Source organism: Balaenoptera ricei, chromosome 17 (genome assembly GCF_028023285.1).
Source record: "Balaenoptera ricei isolate mBalRic1 chromosome 17, mBalRic1.hap2, whole genome shotgun sequence".
Classification (NCBI taxonomy): Eukaryota; Metazoa; Chordata; class Mammalia; order Artiodactyla; family Balaenopteridae; genus Balaenoptera; species Balaenoptera ricei.
Window position 1 is genome coordinate 38778988 of NC_082655.1, and position 20031 is coordinate 38799018.

The 20031-nt window shown below is 43.5% G+C and overlaps 1 protein-coding gene across 3 annotated transcripts in view; it reads right to left on the reverse strand.

Annotated features, from left to right (window-relative positions):
• Positions 1 to 18520, reverse strand: part of MATN2 (matrilin 2) — a 159576-nt gene extending 141056 nt beyond the window's left edge. The window contains exon 1 of one of the 3 annotated variants that reach the window (XM_059901683.1): positions 18284 to 18520. The gene's annotated coding sequence lies outside the window, so the exon portion shown is untranslated. The remainder of the gene's footprint in view (positions 1 to 18283) is intronic. The other 2 variants (XM_059901682.1, XM_059901681.1) reach the window with 2 other exon arrangements.
• Positions 18521 to 20031: the final 1511 nt, after the last annotated feature.

Here is a 20031-nt window from a genome sequence, read left to right on the forward strand (position 1 = left end):
TGACATTCCATCCAAAAACAGCAGATTACACGTTCTTCTCAAGTGCACACGGAACATTCTCCAGGATAGATCACATCTTGGGTCACAAATCAAGCCTCAGTAAATTTAAGAAAATTGAAATCTTACCAAGCATCTTTTCGGACCACAACGCTATGAGATTAGAAATGAATTACAGGGAAAAAAACGTAAAAAAGACAAACACATGGAGGCTAAACAATACGTTACTAAATAACCAAGAGATCACTGAAGAAATCAGAGAGGAAATCAAAAAATACCTAGAGACAAATGACAATGAAAACACGATGACCCAAAACCTATGGGATGCAGCAAAAGCAGTTCTAAGAGGGAAGTTTATAGCTATACAAGCCTATCTCAAGAAACAAGAAAAATCTCAAGTAAACAATCTAACCTTACACCTAAAGAAACTAGAGAAAGAAGAACAAACAAAACCCAAAGTTAGCAGAAGGAAAGAAATCATAAAGATCAGGGCAGAAATAAATGAAATAGAAACAAAGAAAACAATAGCAAAGATCAATAAAACTAAAAGTTGGTTCTTTGAGAAGATAAACAAAATTGATAACCCATTAGCCAGACTCATCAAGAAAAAGAGGGAGAGGACTCAAATCAATAAAATCAGAAATGAAAAAGGAGAAGTTACAACAGACACAGCAGAAATACAAAGCATCCTAAGAGACTACTACAAGCAACTTTATGCCAATAAAATGGACAACCTGGAAGAAATGGACAAATTCTTAGAAAGGTATAACCTTCCAAGACTGAACCAGGAAGAAACAGAAAATATGAACAGACCAATCACAAGTAATGAAATTGAAACTGTGATTAAAAATCTTCCAACAAACAAAAGTCCAGGACCAGATGGCTTCACAGGTGAATTCTATCAAACATTTAGAGAAGAGCTAACACCCATCCTTCTCAAACTCTTCCAAAAAATTGCAGAGGAAGGAACACTCCCAAACTCATTCTATGAGGCCACCATCACCCTGATACCAAAACCAGACAAAGACACTACAAAAAAAGAAAATTACAGATCAATATCACTGATGAATATAGATGCAAAAATCCTCAACAAAATACTAGCAAACAGAATCCAACAACACATTAAAAGGATCATACACCACGATCAAGTGGGATTTATCCCAGGGATGCAAGGATTCTTCAATATACGCAAATCAATCAATGTGATACACCATATTAACAAATTGAAGAATAAAAACCATATGATCATCTCAATAGATGCAGAAAAAGCTTTTGACAAAATTCAACACCCATTTATGATAAAAACTCTCCAGAAAGTGGGCATAGAGGGAACCTACCTCAACATAATAAAGGCCATATATGACAAACCCACAGCAAACATCATTCTCAATGGTGAAAAACTGAAAGCATTTCCTCTAAGATCAGGAACGAGACAAGGATGTCCACTCTCACCACTATTATTCAACATAGTTCTGGAAGTCCTAGCCACGGCAATCAGAGAAGAAAAAGAAATAAAAGGAATACAAATTGGAAAAGAAGAAGTAAAACTGTCACTGTTTGCGGATGACATGATACTATACATAGAGAATCCTAAAACTGCCACCAGAAAACTGCTAGAGCTAATTAATGAATATGGTAAAGTTGCAGGATACACAATTAATGCACAGAAATCTCTTGCATTCCTATACACTAATGATGAAAAATCTGAAAGAGAAATTATGGAAACACTCCCATTTACCATTGCAACAAAAAGAATAAAATACCTAGGAATAAACCTACCGAGGGAGACAAAAGACCTGTATGCAGAAAACTATAAGACACTGATGAAAGAAATTAAAGATGATACCAACAGATGGAGAGATACACCATGTTCTTGGATTGGAAGAATCAACATTGTGAAAATGAGTATACTACCCAAAGCAATATACAGATTCAATGCAATCCCTATCAAATTACCAATGGCATTTTTTACGGAGCTAGAACAAATCATCTTAAAATTTGTATGGAGTCACAAAAGACCCCGAATAGCCAAAGCAGTCTTGAGGGAAAAAAAAGGAGCTGGAGGAATCAGACTCCCTGACTTCAGACTATACTACAAAGCTACAGTAATCAAGACAATATGGTACTGGCACAAAAACAGAAACATAGATCAATGGAACAAGATAGAAAGCCCAGAGATAAACCCACGCACCTATGGTCAACTAATCTATGACAAAGGAGGCAAAGATATACAATGGAGAAAAGACAGTCTCTTCAATAAGTGGTGCTGGGAAAACTGGACAGTTACATGTAAAAGAATGAAATTAGAATACTCCCTAACACCATACACAAAAATAAACTCAAAATGGATTAGAGACCTAAATATAAGACTGGACACTGTAAAACTCTTAGAGGAAAACATAGGAAGAACACTCTTTGACATAAATCACAGCAAGATCTTTTTTGATCCACCTCCTAGAGTAATGGAAATAAAAACAAAAATAAACAAATGGGACCTAATGAAACTTCAAAGCTTCTGCACAGCAAAGGAAACCATAAACAAGACGAAAAGACAACCCTCAGAATGGGAGAAAATATTTGCAAACGAATCAACGGACAAAGGATTAATCTCCAAAATATATAAACAGCTCATTCAGCTCAATATTAAAGAAACAAACACCCCAATCCAAAAATGGGCAGAAGACCTAAATAGACATTTCTCCAAAGAAGACATACAGACGGCCATGAAGCACATGAAAAGATGCTCAACATCACTAATTATTAGAGAAATGCAAATCAAAACTACAATGAGGTATCACCTCACTCCTGTTAGAATGGGCATCATCAGAAAATCTACAAACAACAAATGCTGGAGAGGGTGTGGAGAAAAGGGAACCCTCTTGCACTGTTGGTGGGAATGTAAATTGATACAGCCACTATGGAGAACAATATGGAGGTTCCTTTAAAAACTCAAAATAGAATTACCATATGACCCAGCAATCCCACTACTGAGCATATACCCAGAGAAAACCGTAATTCAAAAAGACACATGCACCCGAATGTTCATTGCAGCACTATTTACAATAGCCAGGTCATGGAAGCAACCTAAATGCCCATCAACAGACGAATGGATAAAGAAGTTGTGGTACATATATACAATGGAATATTACTCAGCCATAAAAAGGAGCGAAATTGAGTCATTTGTTGAGACGTGGATGGATCTAGAGACTGTCATACAGAGTGAAGTAAGTCAGAAAGAGAAAAACAAATATCGTATATTAATGCATGTGTGTGGAACCTAGAAAAATGGTACAGATGAGCCAGTTTGCAGGGCAGAAGTTGAGACACAGATGTAGAGAATGGACATATGGACACCAAGAGGGGAAAACTGTGGTGAGATGGGGATGGTGGTGTGCTGAATTGGGCGATTGGGATTGACATGTATACACTGATGTGTATAAAATTGATGCCTAATAAGAACCTGCAGTATAAAAAAACAAACAAAACAACTAATACTAAACTTTCATTGGGTTATTTGTATGGAAATATGTTAATATAAATGTTTCAGACATTACATGAAATTTCTAAAAATCCTATATTTGTATTTGTATGGAAATATGTATGGAAATATGTTAATATAAATGTTTCAGACATTACATGAAATTTCTAAAAATCTTATATTTGTATTTGTATGGAAATATGTATGGAAATATGTTAATATAAATGTTTCAGACATTACATGAAATTTCTAAAAATCTTCTATGTTCTGGTATAATGTTATAAGTAATAATCCTAGTTATTACTTTAAAATGTATATCTCAGAAATAACTAATTTTCTTGTCAACTGCATTATTATGAACTTTCATCAAATCTTTAACCGTGGTCATTTTTAAGTCTTTTGTCATTTACAGACAGTTCTGGGTGTACTCTGATGATTTTGCAAATATGTTCCTATAAAAGGCTTTCATCTTCAAGAAATTCATGGAAAAGACTCTGACAAGTACAGGTTTCTGGTAACTGACTGTACTGCTGAACTGAATGAATAAGCATTTTCAGAACTCTAATGAAAAACTGATGAACTCATAAAAGTGCTAACAAAAGATCAAGATGAAAAAAAAATTAATTACATGGGACTGAGTGAGCTGATGAGGATGAGTATAATTTTTGTGACTTTCTGTCTGAATTTAAAAAAAAAAAAAATCCCACAAGGACTCAGAGGCAAAGAATATACAAATCAATTTTCACTGCAAAGTAAAGGAGCTGTTACAGTGGAGGATTACTGGACTGAATGTCAATATTATGACATAGTATGAGTGTGTTTCATGTTTGGTAATTGCAATCATTGTTGCTTTTGTTGTGGTCATCCATGTACAATGCTTGGTGTCAGTCTATTTATCTCTTGTAAAAATAAAATACAGTGTATGTGTGTGAAAAAAAAAAAAAAAAAAGATACATGCACCCCAATGTTCATAGCAGCACTATTTACCATAGCCAAGACATGGAAGCAACCTAAACGTCCATCAACAGATGAATGGATAAAGAAAATGTGGTACATATATATAACGGAACATTACTCAGCCATAGAAAAGAACAAAATAATGCCATGTGCAGCAACATGGATGGACCTAGAAATGATCACACTAAGTGAAGTAAGTCAGACAGAGAAAAACAAATATCAGATGCTATCACTCACATATGGAATCTAATTTTTTTTAAATAATATAAATGAACTTATTTACAAAACAGAAACAGACTCACAGACCTCGAAAACAAACTTATGGTTACCAAAGGGTAAACATGGTGGAGAGGGATAAATTAGGTGCTTGGGATTAACATACACACACTACTATATATAAAATAGATCACCAACGAGGACCTACTGTATAGCACAGGGTTCTCTATTCAATATTCTATAATAACCTACATGGGAAAAGAATCTGAAAAAGAATGAATATATGTATATGTATAACTGAATCACTATGCTATACACCTGAAACTAACACAACATTGTAAATCAACTATACTCCAAAAAAATATTTTTTAAAAAGTGAGACCTGATTCACTTAGCTAGTCAGGTTCTCTCCCTAGCACACCTTTGTGGGGAAGGCAGAGGCACTCAGGTTTACAGAGCTCCTACTCTGTTCCAGATGTGGTTCCAGGTGCTCTACGTATGTCACCTGGTGCAATCCTCCCAACACACCACAGAGCAGGCATTAAAATCCCTGTTTACAGTTGAGGAACCTGAGGCTCAGAGAGGCCATGCAACGTGCCCAATATCACACAGCTCTTAAGGGGCCCACCAGTCTCCCCCCAGCCCCTAACAACAACTTCATGATGGCTTGAGGGGTGAAGGTGTGACCTGTGTGAGGACTCCAGGGGCAGGATTCTCAGGAAGGGTCTCCCTGGCCAGGAAGAAGAATCAGCCAGTCTATGACAGAGGTGCAGTCTGGGGTCTGGCTCAGGTGATCATCAGTGAAGCACAGAAGGTACCTTCCTCCAGGAGGTTTGTGAGCCTTAAACGAGTGAATGCCTGGTACATAGTAGAGGCTCACTCCCATGCGTTCCCTGCCCTGATATCCTGATATGCCTGTGCTCTGTTATCCATGGACAGTTAGCTTTCCAGCCTTTGCCCACAGTTGGTGCCTCTGCAAATCAATCAGGCAAATAGCAGGAGACAGGCAGTGCACTCAAACCTTTTAACTAAAGAGACTTTGCAAAGGCACAATAGGCAGGGATAAGGCAAACCGTCAAGAGGTTATGAGCTCCTGAAGTACCAGCCGTGCCGAGAAACCCTTTCTACCCCCAGACCTGAAGGACAAAAGAAGGGGACAGAATTACTGGAGTCTAGTAAAAGCTGGGACTGCAGAGAAAGGTCTGCCCACCAGAAGCTGTGGCTGTACCTCAGTGGTTCTCAAATTTTACAGAGCATCAAAATCACCTTGGAGGGCTTGTTCAAATACAGATTGCTGTTTTGCTATTATAAATATTCTTAAACGCTAAAAAAAAATACAGATTGCTGGGCCCCCCAGAAGGTTTGGCGTTGGGCCAAGAACTTGCATTTCTATGAAGCTCCTAGGTGATGAAGATGCTGATCACTTTTTGAGACCCAGTGCCTCGGAGAAGCAGAACCACAGTGAAGAGGTGTAAATACCGTGACCTCTCTCTCCTTCCATCTTCCAAGCCTCTGCTAGCGTTTTCCATTGGCTGGACCCGACCTGATTGCTAGAGGGTAGAGGCTGGAGAGAACCTACTGCTGGGACACAGAGCAGGGAAGGAAATGGATCTGAGAGGCGCAGAACAAGGAATAATCCGCAACCCTCCTCCCCTCCCCCTCCCCTCCACTTCCACCACCCCATTCTCATTCAAATAGTCTTCTGTCCTATGGCTTCCCTGAACGTTATTCTTGAGAGCTAGAATACATTATATTTTGCTCAGAGGCATAAAGAAAATTATGATTCTCTCAACTCAGTTAAATAAATAAGCTATTGTGTCTTATTTCCCTGCAGTAATTGTATGCATTTCCTGTGTTGAGAAGTATTGAGATTCATATCCGGAATAAAGCTGTCATTCTTCACCCCTTTTAATTCAGCTTTCCCACAGCTGTTTCCAGGAGGTCAGTTTTCTGATTAATTTTTTTTTTCTTAGAATTTAAGGGTTTTTTTAAACCTAAGAAAATGATAATAAAACAGGATTTCTTGAACTTTCAAAAAAAAAAAAAAAAAAAAAGACACATGCACCCGAATGTTCATTGCAGCACTATTTACAATAGCCAGGTCATGGAAGCAACCTAAATGCCCATCAACAGACGAATGGATAAAGAAGTTGTGGTACATATATACAATGGAATATTACTCAGCCATAAAAAGGAACGAAATTGAGTCATTTGTTGAGAAGTGGATGGATCTAGAGACTGTCATACAGAGTGAAGTAAGTCAGAAAGAGAAAAACAAATATCGTATATTAATGCATGTATGTGGAACCTAGAAAAATGGTACAGATGAGCCGGTTTGCAGGGCAGAAGTTGAGACACAGATGTAGAGAATGGACATATGGACACCAAGGGGGGAAAACTGTGGTGGGGTGGGGATGGTGGTGTGCTGAATTGGGCGATTGGGATTGACATGTATACACTGATGTGTATAAAATTGATGCCTAATAAGAACCTGCAGTATAAAAAAACAAACAAACAAAACAACTAATACTAAACTTTCATTGGGTTATTTGTATGGAAATATGTTAATATAAATGTTTCAGACATTACATGAAATTTCTAAAAATCTTATATTTGTATTTGTATGGAAATATGTATGGAAATATGTTAATATAAATGTTTCAGACATTACATGAAATTTCTAAAAAAAAAAAAAAAAATCACAATGACATTCCATGACAAATCCACTAGAATAACAAAAATTAAAAAGACCGATATAACCAAGTATTGGCGAAGATGTGGAAAACTGGAATCCTAATACATTGCTGGTAAGAATGCAAAATGGTGTAGCCACTTAGGGAAACAATTTAGCAGTTTCTCATACAGTTAAACATACACTTCCCAAATGAGACAGCACAGGGTGACCAAATGGCCTGGTTTGCCTAGAATTGCCTGTGTTTTTGCACTGAAAGTTCTTCATCCCAGAAAACTCAGTCCTGGGCAAACTGGGCAAACCAGCAACCTAGATATTTACCCAGAAGATATAAAAACACACCCACACAAAGACTTATCTCAGATGCTCATAGAAACTTTCTTTGTAAAAGCTGAAAACTGGGAACAACGCAAATGTCCATATATTAACGAACAGATAAATAAATTGTGGTACATCCATACAATGGACTACTACTCAGCAGTTAAAGGAATGATGTAATGGGTGAATCTCAAAATAATTAGGCTGAGTGAAAGCAGCCAGACACAAAAAGAATACATACTGAACAATTCTATTTATATGACATTCAACAAAGGGCAAGACTCCGTGACAGAAAGATCAATGGTTCCAGGGGGTGGGATGCGAGAAGAGGGTCAGCTACAAAGGGGCAGGAGGGAAATTTCGGGGGTGATGGAAATGTTCATATCATGATTATGGTGGAGGTTACATGGCTCTATACATTTGTCAGAACCCATCAAATTATACACTTAAAAGTGATGAATTTTATTATTTTACGTTTGACTTCAAAAAAGCTGTTTAATAGAAACTAAAAGAATGGGGAAAAGGATACTGTATACAAGTCAACATAAAACCAGCATGGCAATATTCATATCAGACAAGACAGGCATTTTTTAAAAAAATGCAAGGGCAGTGAAACAAGAAAAAATAAGTCAGAACACGTAGCCCACATTAATCATTGTTTCTCAGGGCAGCATTTACAGCTGCTAGCATTTGAAAAACAGGAGCCAGAGCCAGTTCCAACTGGAAAACAAAATGATGTTTGAGAAACAGTTCCTTTCACATATGGGCATATGAGAAGAATTGTTTTGCTGAGAAATAGAGGTTAATTCAATCAGGACAGATTCCATGAAGCATTTGGGGGCATGGAAAGAATATTTTTAAAACAATTAAACAGCTTTGACTTTTGTTCTAGCAATTTTTCTCCTCTCCATGAGACAACTGAGTCTTTTCATTTAGCTTTACCAAGAGGGTGGGGAAGAGAGAGAGAAGGAGATTGTTCTAAGCATCACTGTTTCAAGTAAATCAACAGATGCGTAGAATCCCATCAGAGCCAACACTGTGTGCTGTGGGCCTTGAGAGGAGAGGCCTGGCTCTGTCACAACACGCTGCGTGACCTCAGTTAGGTGATTTAACTCTCTGGGCTTTAACTAGTCAGCCATGAAATGAGAGGCGTGGTCTGGAAGCAGCGTTTCTCAGCCTAAACCAGACCACAGGCCCAGGACAGGGGCCCAGGACAGGACAGGGGCCCAGGACAGGACAACGCCGCTCCCCTGAGGAAGATGGGCATGACACCCTCTTCTTGCCCCTGCACAAGAAGACAACGGAGTTAAGGCACTAATATTTCCTAAGCGCCTACTATGGGCCAGGCAGTGAGCTGGGCACTTGTAGACTGTTATCTCATTTGGTCCTACAATCATTCTGTGAGGTGGACGAGGTCCCAATTTTATGGGAGGAACACCGGGAGCCACAGATAGAAAGACACTCTCCAAGGTCTCAGAGCTAGTGAAGTGACAAAGCCAAGATTCTACCCCCGCCACCTCTCAGGCAGCCAGCCTACTTGCTAAAAAAGAGATTTTGAGTCCCCTCTCCAATTCTGAAAATCCTCAGACATCATATTCAATAGTTTTGTCCCTCAAAGGCCACTCCATTGGCACACCTAGTGTGCATACTACTACTACTCTGTGTTCAATGAGAACCAGTCACACAGGGCTGGGGCCGCAGCAGCCCCAGAGGCCTTCCTTCCTGTCTCCCACCTCAGACCAGAATCCCCAGCTCCCACAGGGCCGGCAAATGGAGCCCAACCTCCGTTTAGATGTTGACCTGACGTTGGCTTTCTGTGACTTTCACCCAGTGGTCAAGACCTGCTTGCCAGCCCCGCCTTTCCAGATACAGACTCAAGTCCCTTCATGGTCAAGGTAACTCCATCTGCTCAGGTACCCGGACTGCAAACTTGGCCTCAGCTTCCATGTCTCCCTTGCATCACCATCACATTCATGGGTGGACAAGCCCTGGCTTTCCTGCCTCTGCCGGCTCCCTGCTCCAGCCCTCCTGACGGTTCCCGCCACTGCAGCAATGCTCCAGTCTATTTCTCACCCAGACTTCTCCAGAAGCTCTGAAACTGCTCTTCGTGCCTTGGGTCCTGTCCCTTCCCTGCTCAGAACCCACCTATGGCCTTACTGCGTAACATTCATGTTCAAGGCCCCCCATGACAGACCACTGCCCGCCCTACAACCATGGCAGTCCCACGTGCACCCCAGCCCCTCTAATGGTGCCAAAAGAATTCAGATTCTTGTCCTAGCTGGGTGCCTTCATCCATGCTGGTCCCTTGGCCTGGTCTACCTTCTGTATTATTCAAAAAAGCAATTCATTCCTAAAGGCTCAAGTCACACGTCACCCACTCTCTAAAATGTTCTCCGATTTTCTCAGCAAGGATTGACTTTTCTACGCACCCCTGACAATGGGTTTGTTGTCTGCTCTAGCACTGGGTTTTTTGTTTGTTTGTTTTTGTTTTTTGGCCGCGCTGCGCAGCTTGTGGGATCTTAGCTCCCTGACCAGGGATCGAACCCACGCCACCACAGTGAAAGAACGGAGTCCTAACCACTGAACCGCCAGGGAATTCCCTAGCACTGTGTTTCTTTTTCTTGCTTCCATATCTGTCTCCCTGCCTAGACTCTGAGCTGTTCCTTGAAACCATACCCATGTGCTAGATGCTGAATTTTATAAATAAAGTTTTAGAAAATAGGTAAATGTTGAATAAACACATTTATTGATCAACAAAAGATCAATAAATGTCGAATCAAATTGGCCCTAGTTCTGCACCTGACAACGGCAAGGCCGAGCCCAGGTCTTCGTCTACATACTCTGTTTGCCTTAATGCAGGCAACCCCAATGGCTCTCTCCTATGATGGGAGGAGCCTCTGCCCCAGATTTCTTGGCCTTGAATGTATAATTTTTAAATGATATAGATGAAATATCAAATATCTAGTTATAATAATTAAAGTATCCATTTAGTCATACATGCATATTCAAAACATTTGAAATTACAAAATATATATTCGTTTAGAAATAATGCTTTATTCATTAAAAATGTTTCAGAAAACAGTGTTTTCTCTCTCTCATTTCATAAAACAGTTTTCAAATGCTTGCCTCTCTAACATCAGTATTTCATCAACGCTGAAGATTTTTTTGTTTTCTGACATCTTTACTTCTAGGTTGCCTGAGATACAGCGCTTTCTGAACCTATATATGATACTGTCACTGGAAATTTTATCTCAGACCACCAGTTCCTACTTATGTAACATGAGGACAGTTGTTGGGTTTTTTAATATGTCCTGGAGGCATAAATTCACCGTCTCTGCAACTTACTCATTCACTGCGTTGCTCGTAAAGTATCATATCCAGTGTCATCCAGCCCTTGCAATTGTGAAACTGTGCCCAGAAGAATAATGACTAAATTTGAGTTGATTTTTCTTTTACTGTTTTGGTCGTTGACTTCTACATGTATTCAAAATTAGCACACTGATTGAGGACATTTCAAGCTAACGTGTCTTCCCCAGATAGTACTTTGTTCAACATATCTGACAGAGTTCCACATACTTTGAGAGACTTTGCAAGGACTCACATATAGAGCAATTTCCTCTTTTCCAAGGAATCATTTTCTGGGGAAAAAAAACCCTTCACCTCATATTTTGGAATATATGGTCATTCCTACCTTATCTTGTCTCCCTTCCATTCAATCAGCACCATGTTCTACCACGTGATGTCTCGCATGCCTTCTCCCTTTTCCATCCATACCAAGGTCACAGCCCTAGTCTTGCCCCTTATTCATATTGGAGAGACTACAAAGGTCCTGGCAGACACTGCTGGTTGCCCCCCAATATCCTCCCCTCCTTCTTTAGTAATAGAACCCTCACTTTTTAACTGGACACGTAATGGGGCTGGAATAAAGACCAAGATGCCCAGTCTTCCCTTCTTCCCTATCAGGTGACTACATGGGGGTCAGGAGGGATGGAAGTGGATGTGGCGAGTACAACTTCAGAGAAGTGTCCTTAAAGGAGGGGTGGGGGGACGACTGCCTTGCTTTTTCCTTCCTGCTGGCTGGAATGAGCACATCCTGGCTGGAAACCCAGCAGTCATTTTGAACCACGAGGCACCATGAAAATGGAAGTCATGCTGCATGGTAAAAGTGACAGGGCACAAAAGTGTGGGTCCCCAACCCCATGCTCACTTTGGACACACTGCCTCCAGGCTTCTAGACAGAAATAAACTTCCTTCTTCAAGTCACTGTCATTTCAGTTTTTTTCTATAACTTGGAGTTGAACATAATCCTAATTAATTGACTGTTTCTAAGTCTCTCCTATTGACGCCATCTGGCACCAGCTGAATTCAATCTTCCCAACACAATATCATGCTTATCATGCGCCTGCTCAAAAACTATCAGTGACTTCTACATACCAAGCCGATAAAATCCAGATTCCTTAGCTTAGCACTCAAAGTCCCATAATCTGGCCCTGTCTTACAATGCTAACCTCAGAAACACCACCATCCATCCCACCAACACACACACACACACACACACACACACTAACCCTCCATTCCAGCCCGGTAGCTCCATACAATGTCTCTTACTCGCCGCTGGTTGGACTGAGTTTAGGACAACGGAGATATAGGGAGGGAATCACTCCCTTTCAAACTGAAGTGTGAATGGAAACAACCTTAAGAAGAGAACAGATACACTGTGGTGGAGTCATATAATGGGCTATTATACAACCATAGAAATGAGTGAATTACCGCTTGGTGCAATATCATCATAAACTTACAAACATAATATTGAACAAAATAAAATTCAAAAATGGACAAAATGGACAAAATGAATCTACAATCTTAGGAATCGGGATAGTGGTTACACTTGAGGTGTCAGTGCACAGAAGGAGGCGTGAGGTGGGGATTGTGGGGTACTGGGAATGTTCTGCTGATTACTCAGGATGCTGACTACATATTCATGAAAAATAATCCAGCTACACGCCAGATTTGTTTACCTTTCTATATGTATGCTTCAGTAAAAAGTTTACTTAAAAAACATGCAAACTAAGTTAGAAGAGCGGTTACCTTCAGGGGGGAGGTGATAATTAATTGGGTAAACGTGGGCACAAAGGGGGCTTCTGGGGTGCCGATCTGGGAGGTGGTCACATGAGAGTGTTCATTTTGCAAAAGATCCATTGTACTGTTCCCTTATGGTCTGTGCATCTTTTTATATGTTCTTTTGATTAAAAATTTACTTAACAAATGAAGTGTGCAGTACTACTTCTGCCCCCCTTGCTCTCTGATCATGCCATAGACAAAGGGATTCAGGGAGAGATGTGAGCTGCAGCAGAGATTTTAGAGAGAGGCTAATGGGTGTTCTCTTGAGTGGGCTATTGTGCACATTCTGGAAGAGGTGTTAATAAGAATGAGGGTGCACAGCTGGTCCTGACCTGGAACTCCTTCTCAAGCCCTGGGGTGGGCAAAATAATGTCCCTCCAAAGATGTCCATGTCGTAATCCCCAGAATCTGTGGATATGTTATGTTACACAGCAAAGAGGAATTACAGTTGCTAATCAGCTGACTTTAAAAATAGGGAGATACCCTACATCAACTATACTTCAATTAAAAAATAGAAAAAAATAAGGAGAGCATCCTGAATTATCCAGGTGAGCCCAACGCAATCACCAGGGTCCTTAAAAACAGAAGAGTGAGGCAGCATGAGAAGGACTCAGCCTGACATTGCTGGCTTTGAAGATGGAAGGAGGCGACAAGCCAAGCAATGAGGGAAGATTCTAGAAGATGAAAAAGGCAAGGAAATGGATTCTCCCCTAAAGCCTCCAGAAGGAACAATTCACCCAGTAAGACCCATTTCAGACTTTTGACTTCCAGAAACATAAGATAATAAACTTTTTAAAAACTGAAGTATAGTTTACAATGTTGTGTTAGTTTCAAGTGCATAGCAAAGTGATTCAGTTATACATATGTATATATTATATATAATATACATATTCCCTTTCAGATTCTTTTCCATTATAGGTTATTACGAAATATCGAGTATAGTTCCCTGTGCTACACAGTTGGTCCTTGTTGTCTACCTATTTTATATTTAGTAGTGTGTATATGTTAACCCCAAACTCCTAATTTAACTCTCCCCCCCACCCACTATTCCCTTTGGCAACCATAAATTTATTTTCTGTCTGTGAGTCTATTTCTGTTTTGTAAATCAGTTCATCTGTGTCCTTTTTTGAGATTCCACATGTAAGTGGTATCATACGATAGTTGTCTTTCTCTGTCTGACTTAATATGATAATGTCTAGGTCCATCCATGATGCTGAAAATGGCATTATTTCATTCTTTTTTATAGCTAGGTAATATTCCATTGTACATATATACCACATCTTCTTTATCCATTCATCTGTGGATGGACGTATAGGTTGCTTCTGATAAACTTGTTTTATGTCACTAAGTTTGTGGTAACTTACTACAGCAGCAATAGGAAACTAATACAGACACTGTCTGGAAACTTCAGAGAGGTGGTAATTTTATTAGAGGAGATCTTGGGGGTGGGGGCATTCTTTGTATTTCAATGGAAATGGAGAAGGAGAAGGAGCTAGAAAAAATCAGCAAACACTGTTGATGGGGAAAAGGAGACCATTCTGAGGGGCTAGTGTTAAAAGTTGAGGGTTTGTCAAAGAAAGGGAGAAACTGTGAAAGTAGCAACTTCAGAACTGAGTTTGAAGCAACCCAGGGCTCACGAAAGATCTGACCCATAGTCTTGACCCCTGCGGTCTTGAGCTTCTCATCTTTAAGACAAGTGAAAACAAACTCACCTAACTGGGAAGGTGCAAGGATAAGCCCTAAACAGAAGTGAGATAAAATCCTTTGATTGCGAGTTCCCTGGTGGTCCAGTGGTAAAGAATCCACCTTCCAATGCAGAGGACGCAGGTTCGATCCCTGGTCAGGGAACTAAGATCCCACATGCCGCGGGGCAACTAAGCCCACGTGCCACAACTACTGACTTACACGCCACAACTACAGAGCCCACTTGCCACAACTACAGAGCCCACGCTCCCTGGAGCCTGCACGCCACAACTAGAGAGAGAAAACCCACATGCCACAACTAGAGAGAAGCCTGCACGCCACAACGAAAGATCCCACATGCCTCAACGAAGATCCCACGTGCCGCAACTAAGACCCGACGCAGCTAAAAATAAATAAATAAGAAATAAATCTTTAAAAAAAATTCTTTGATTTACATCATTTTCTCTAATAATAACTGTTTATTAGGCAGAATAATGCCCCCAAAGATGTCTACGACCTAATCATCCCAGAATCTATGAATATGTTACCTTTGTGGAAAAAGGGACTTTGCAGATGTGATTAAGCTAAGGATATTGAGAAGGAGAAATTAGCCTGGATCATCCAAGTGGGCCCAGCGTAATCACAAGGGTCTTTATAAAAGAGAGAAGAAGGGGGGAAGGAGAAGAAGGGGGGAGAAGGGGGAAGGGAGAGAAGAACTGGAAGCTGCTATGCTTCGAAGATGGAAGAAAAGACCAGGAGCCAAGAAACATAGGCACCTTTCAGAAGCCAGAAAAGGCAAGGGAACAGATTTCCCCCTAGAGCCTCCAGAAGGAACATAGCCTTGTCGACACCTTGATGTTAGCCCAGTGAGACCTGTTTCAGACTTCTGACCTCCAGAACTGAAGGACAATACATTTGTGTTGTTTTAAGCACTAAGTTTGCAGTCATTTGTTACAGCAGCAATAAGAAACTAGTACAATAACCTAAAATAGCAGTGGGGTATTCCAATGGGGATGGAGCCACGGTCTCCAACAGTAAAGTTTTCTCTGACAATACTCTTAAAAGAACTTTTGAAAAATGTTAGCTAGGCCACCTGCTCAGCCACTGACTTTACATGCAGATATTTCGGTAAAAATCTTATTTTCAATCAACTCTCTCCGAGCACTGGCAGATTAATTCACATTAATTATCTCATTTAACCCTTATAACAACACTATGACATAGATCGTATCATCCCCATTTGATGGATGGTATAATTGAGGCTCAGATAATAATAACAATAAGTACAGGTAATAAATATTGAGCACTTACTCTGAGCTAGGCATTATACTAAGCACTTCATGTGTGTTAACTAATTTAATTCTCCCAACAATTCTATTCCCATTTACAGATGAGAAAACTGAGGCAGGGTGTCTAAGTAACGTTCCAAAATCCTTGCAGGTAATGAGTGGCAGGGCTGAGACTGGAACCCAGGTCCCTCAGGTGCCAAGATCAGGGTCGTACTCCCACAACCTCTCACTGTCAGCATCAGTACCACCAATTATTGATAACAGCCGAGGCCTCTGGGATGGAGCCCAGCCCTGCCTTTCTCTCTGAGTCCTTTTCAGGGTCCTACCAGCTAAGGCAGTGGTGGCTGTCTAACGAGCCACGTGGCAGGGTTCAAAGATGACCTCACGGCTAGAGCTCCAAGTGGCAACTGGTCCCTTGGAAGGGCCTCCCTGGCACTGTTTATTAGCAACAGCAATGACAGCCTCCACTCTCTCCTTGGCACTTCAGCCTCCCTCTTCCTCTGACCCTCCTGACTTATTCCCACATGTACGTTAAACAGGGGTGCCCTCCTGAGCTTCCCTAAAGACAGGGAGTCCCAGGAAAGGGCTCTCTTAAACACACATGCTAAAAACCAGAGGGGAGCCAGTCCCGTCCCAGGGATAGCATTCGAGGCTCTGGCTCACTTGGCTGGCCTCAAACTCAGCTGCTCACCCCTGAGTCCCAGCATGTCCCTTCTCACCTCCCACCCAGCCTCACACCCAACACCCTGCAGGCCAGCGTTTACACTGGCACTCCCTCTTCGCCCCAGGCAGAGCTGATTCTAGGAAAACTGTGGGATTTCTCTGTAGAACCTTCAGTAATCCTCTTATTCCTCCTCTATCTTTCAAGGAGCAATCTTCTATTTCCTTTTCTTTAAATCTTGGGCCTCATTTCAACTACCTCTTGCTGAACAGAGATATATGGTGATGCTGGTAAGAGCTTAGAGCATGACGGCCATCTGAGGGTGTCTCAGAGGCGGACTCTGGTACGGCACCTGCAGCCAGTGATCTCAGACCTCAGTGCCTCCAGCTTGCCAGGGCCTGGACTCCTGAGCCCGGAACCCTGGATTTGTAGAAAAGAGAAGCCTGGCAACACAGAGGTCTGACTGAATTCTATTGGCAGGACTAAAAGTTTGGGCAGATAGGAAAACAGAAGGTGAAGAGCCAACAGATATCTATCTGCATTCTCAACAGGGGGTTCTCAGGGACCAAGCTTCTGGGGCTGAGAGGAAACTTTCCAGACCATAAACCCATCCTGGAACAGCAATATGGTTTTTTAAGGCTGGGAGAAACAGGCAGGGAGAACCGTGTAGGATGCACTCCTGAATGGAAAACTCCAGTTAAATACACGTAGATCATCTGCCACCCTCACGTACCCACAGAGGGCCCACCTTCCTGACTTGGAGAGGAAGTGACTGCTTATAGGAACGCCTTGCTTTTCTGGAGAGACAGGTGATGGAACTAATCACCAATCTTAAAATGCCTGGAACCGTTCTAAGGACTTGAATTTAATCCTCACAGCCCTTTAGGTGTTATCAACCCCATTGGACAGATGAAGAAAGTGAGGCATAGAGTAGTTGGGTAACTCCAAAGTTGCCAACCTGTAAGCTTCACGCACAGCCGGGGTCTGAACCTAAGCAAGCCAACCCCAGAGTCTCTGGTCTTGACCACACCCCTCCCCCCACCCCTCCCCCACCCTTCCCCCACCCCCGCAGCGGGAAACCAATTAAATGCACTTGGTGCAGATGCAGCCCAGCTCCCTGATTTATGACGATTTGGGACTTGGTCAACTGGGTTTGTTCCCGGCGGGAGTATGTGTTCCCGAGGAGCTACCTTCCTGTGCGTCCAGTGCAGGAGACCTTAACGAGTGAGGGTCCCCATTTTTCTGTCCTCTCTCCAAACTGCCCTCGGGGTTTCTAGCAACTACCACAAAACGCCCTCCCCTTTCTTTCCTTTCTCCGCAATGTAGAGAAGCTGGAGCTTTAGCTGTCCTAGAGAACCAAGAACAAAATGCAGATGACACGGGCATTAAAATACCAGCCGACCGAGGCGGGGAGTCGGAATCGATCCGCTGGCCAGCTGAACAGCAATCGCACCGGATCCCCGCTCAACAAGTCTCGCTTTCCCGGGGTCGGTGGAGGCCAGGTCTGGGCGGCCCCGCAGCGGGGCACAGCGCCCCCACGGGGCGCTGCGGGGTGGCTGCCGCGCGCTGCGCCGGGCTCAGGGAGCTCGCGGAGCTCGCCCGGCCAGGGCGGCCCAACTGGCCCCGACTGGGGGTCCCGCAGCGCCACCCCCCCTCTCGCCCTCGGCCCCGAGGGGTCGGGAGCCAGGGGCCCGGGGCGGGAGGGGGCGTCCGGCGGGAGCGGCCGCGCGGGGCCGCACGGGCCGGGGCGCGGGCCTTTGGGCGCGCCCGCGTGCGTGGGTGCCCAAGCTCTGCCTGTCTGTCCGTCTGTCTGTCTGCGCCTCGGGGCTGCGGGGCCAGGCAGGGCCCCGGGGAGAGCGCGCCCCGCTCACCTGCAGCCGCCGCCGGCGCCTGGGAAGCGAGACAGGGGCGCAGCCTCCCGGGTCTTCGTCGCTGGCCTCCTCGCCGCTCCGAGAGCCACGGCTCTCCTCGGGAATCGCTCGTGGGAGCCGTGGAAGAAGCCCGAGGTGCTGCCGCTGTCTCCTCCTTCTCCGCTTCCTCCGAGTCCCATCCCAGAGCGCTCCGCTCGCTCGCTGGCTGCCTGGGCGGCTCTGGGCCAGCGCCGGCAGGCGGCGGGGGAGGCGGCGCCGCGGAGGGTGGGGAGCGGGCCGGCGGGAGGAGGGGTGTACTGTTTGGGGATGGGGCAGGAGCGGAGAGGGAGAGGCCGCGAGGACCGCCCCCCCCTGCAGGCAGCCCCGGGAGCTGGGCACCCTGGCCGCGCGCCCTGCCTGCTGCCACCTCGCTCTGCGCGGTCCGTCCCCAAGCCCAGGCGGGGATCGGACTCCAGGGGTCTGGAGCCGCACGCAGGCTCAGAACAACAAGGAGCTTTGGGGGCTTGGCGGAGGGGAGTGGGGTGGGGAGCGGAGGAGAGCATCTCCTGGAGGAAGAAAGGCATGACAGGGGTCCTGTTTCCTGAACTGGGGGTCATGATCTACAGGAGGAGACCATCGATGACGGTGATGAAGAAGAAAGTGGTGAGAATTGGGCTAATTGGTGACAAGTGCCAGAAGCTGTCTTGGCAGTGCCCAGAACACCGGTGCCAGTTCATATTAACAGAGCGTCCACTGGCCAGAGACCAGGCCCCTGGGTGGGGACGGGACTAAGGATGCCAGGACCGAAAGGAAACAAGGTTCCTACCCTGAAGGAGCAGAGAAAGTCTAGTCCAGGCAAGACTTTTGAAATTATGGGCAAAGATGTTTGCAATTTTGTAAAGCGGGGGAACGTGCCCTGAGAGGTCCCCAAGTGAACTTTGGAGGGATGCGAAAGCCAGGATTGGTCAGTGGCAGGGAAAGGGCTGGGGAATGCCACTCTACCAGCTCTCCCTGCTCCTGGGCAGCTGGGGGTGAGTGGGATCGTTACAACAGGCTAGGACATCTCCTAATAATTGCTCCAAAATTCTAACCCCAAACCATTAACCCAACCGCTCAGTTCAGGTTTTAACAAGCTATGGGGGAGAGGCAGCAGAATTAACAAGTTTCAAAACATCTGGTGCCAGAATCTGATCATTTAAGTCCTCTTGGCTGCCTTTACTCCGAACCGTCGTCACTCCTATTTGATGATAGAGTTGGTTTCTGGAATATGAGTAAAAATCTTGTACAAAATCAATTTTCCAGGAAAGCTCCAGGTGGGTTATTAAAATCCTAGCCATAAGGCAAGGGGTCAACATACTCAAGCCATCGGGCAACTCAGTGGTATCCTAATGCCAAGAAAGAATCTTGGATTCATGTTCCCTTATCGTGCACTTTAGGCCCACTGGGCACTCTTGGCTGCCTGCACTGATCAGAAATAGTTTCTTTGTATGTCTTTGGGAGGAGGTAAGTGGAAGTCAGAAAGCAGAGGAAAGTCTTCAGGAAATGTTTGGTCTCTGAAGTCTTGGATCCCACAAATAATTCTTCCTGAGTCTGGGCCAGTGAAAATCCCCTAGGAGCTGGGGAAGTTAAGTTACAGTTTAGGGAAACTTACAGTTTAAATGTGTTGCCTTATTTCAAGACACCAGTATGATCCAGTAACTTAACCAGGAAAACAATAGTAATTCCGAAATCCTTCCAAATTTTAGTGAATTGTAATTTAGTAGTAACAG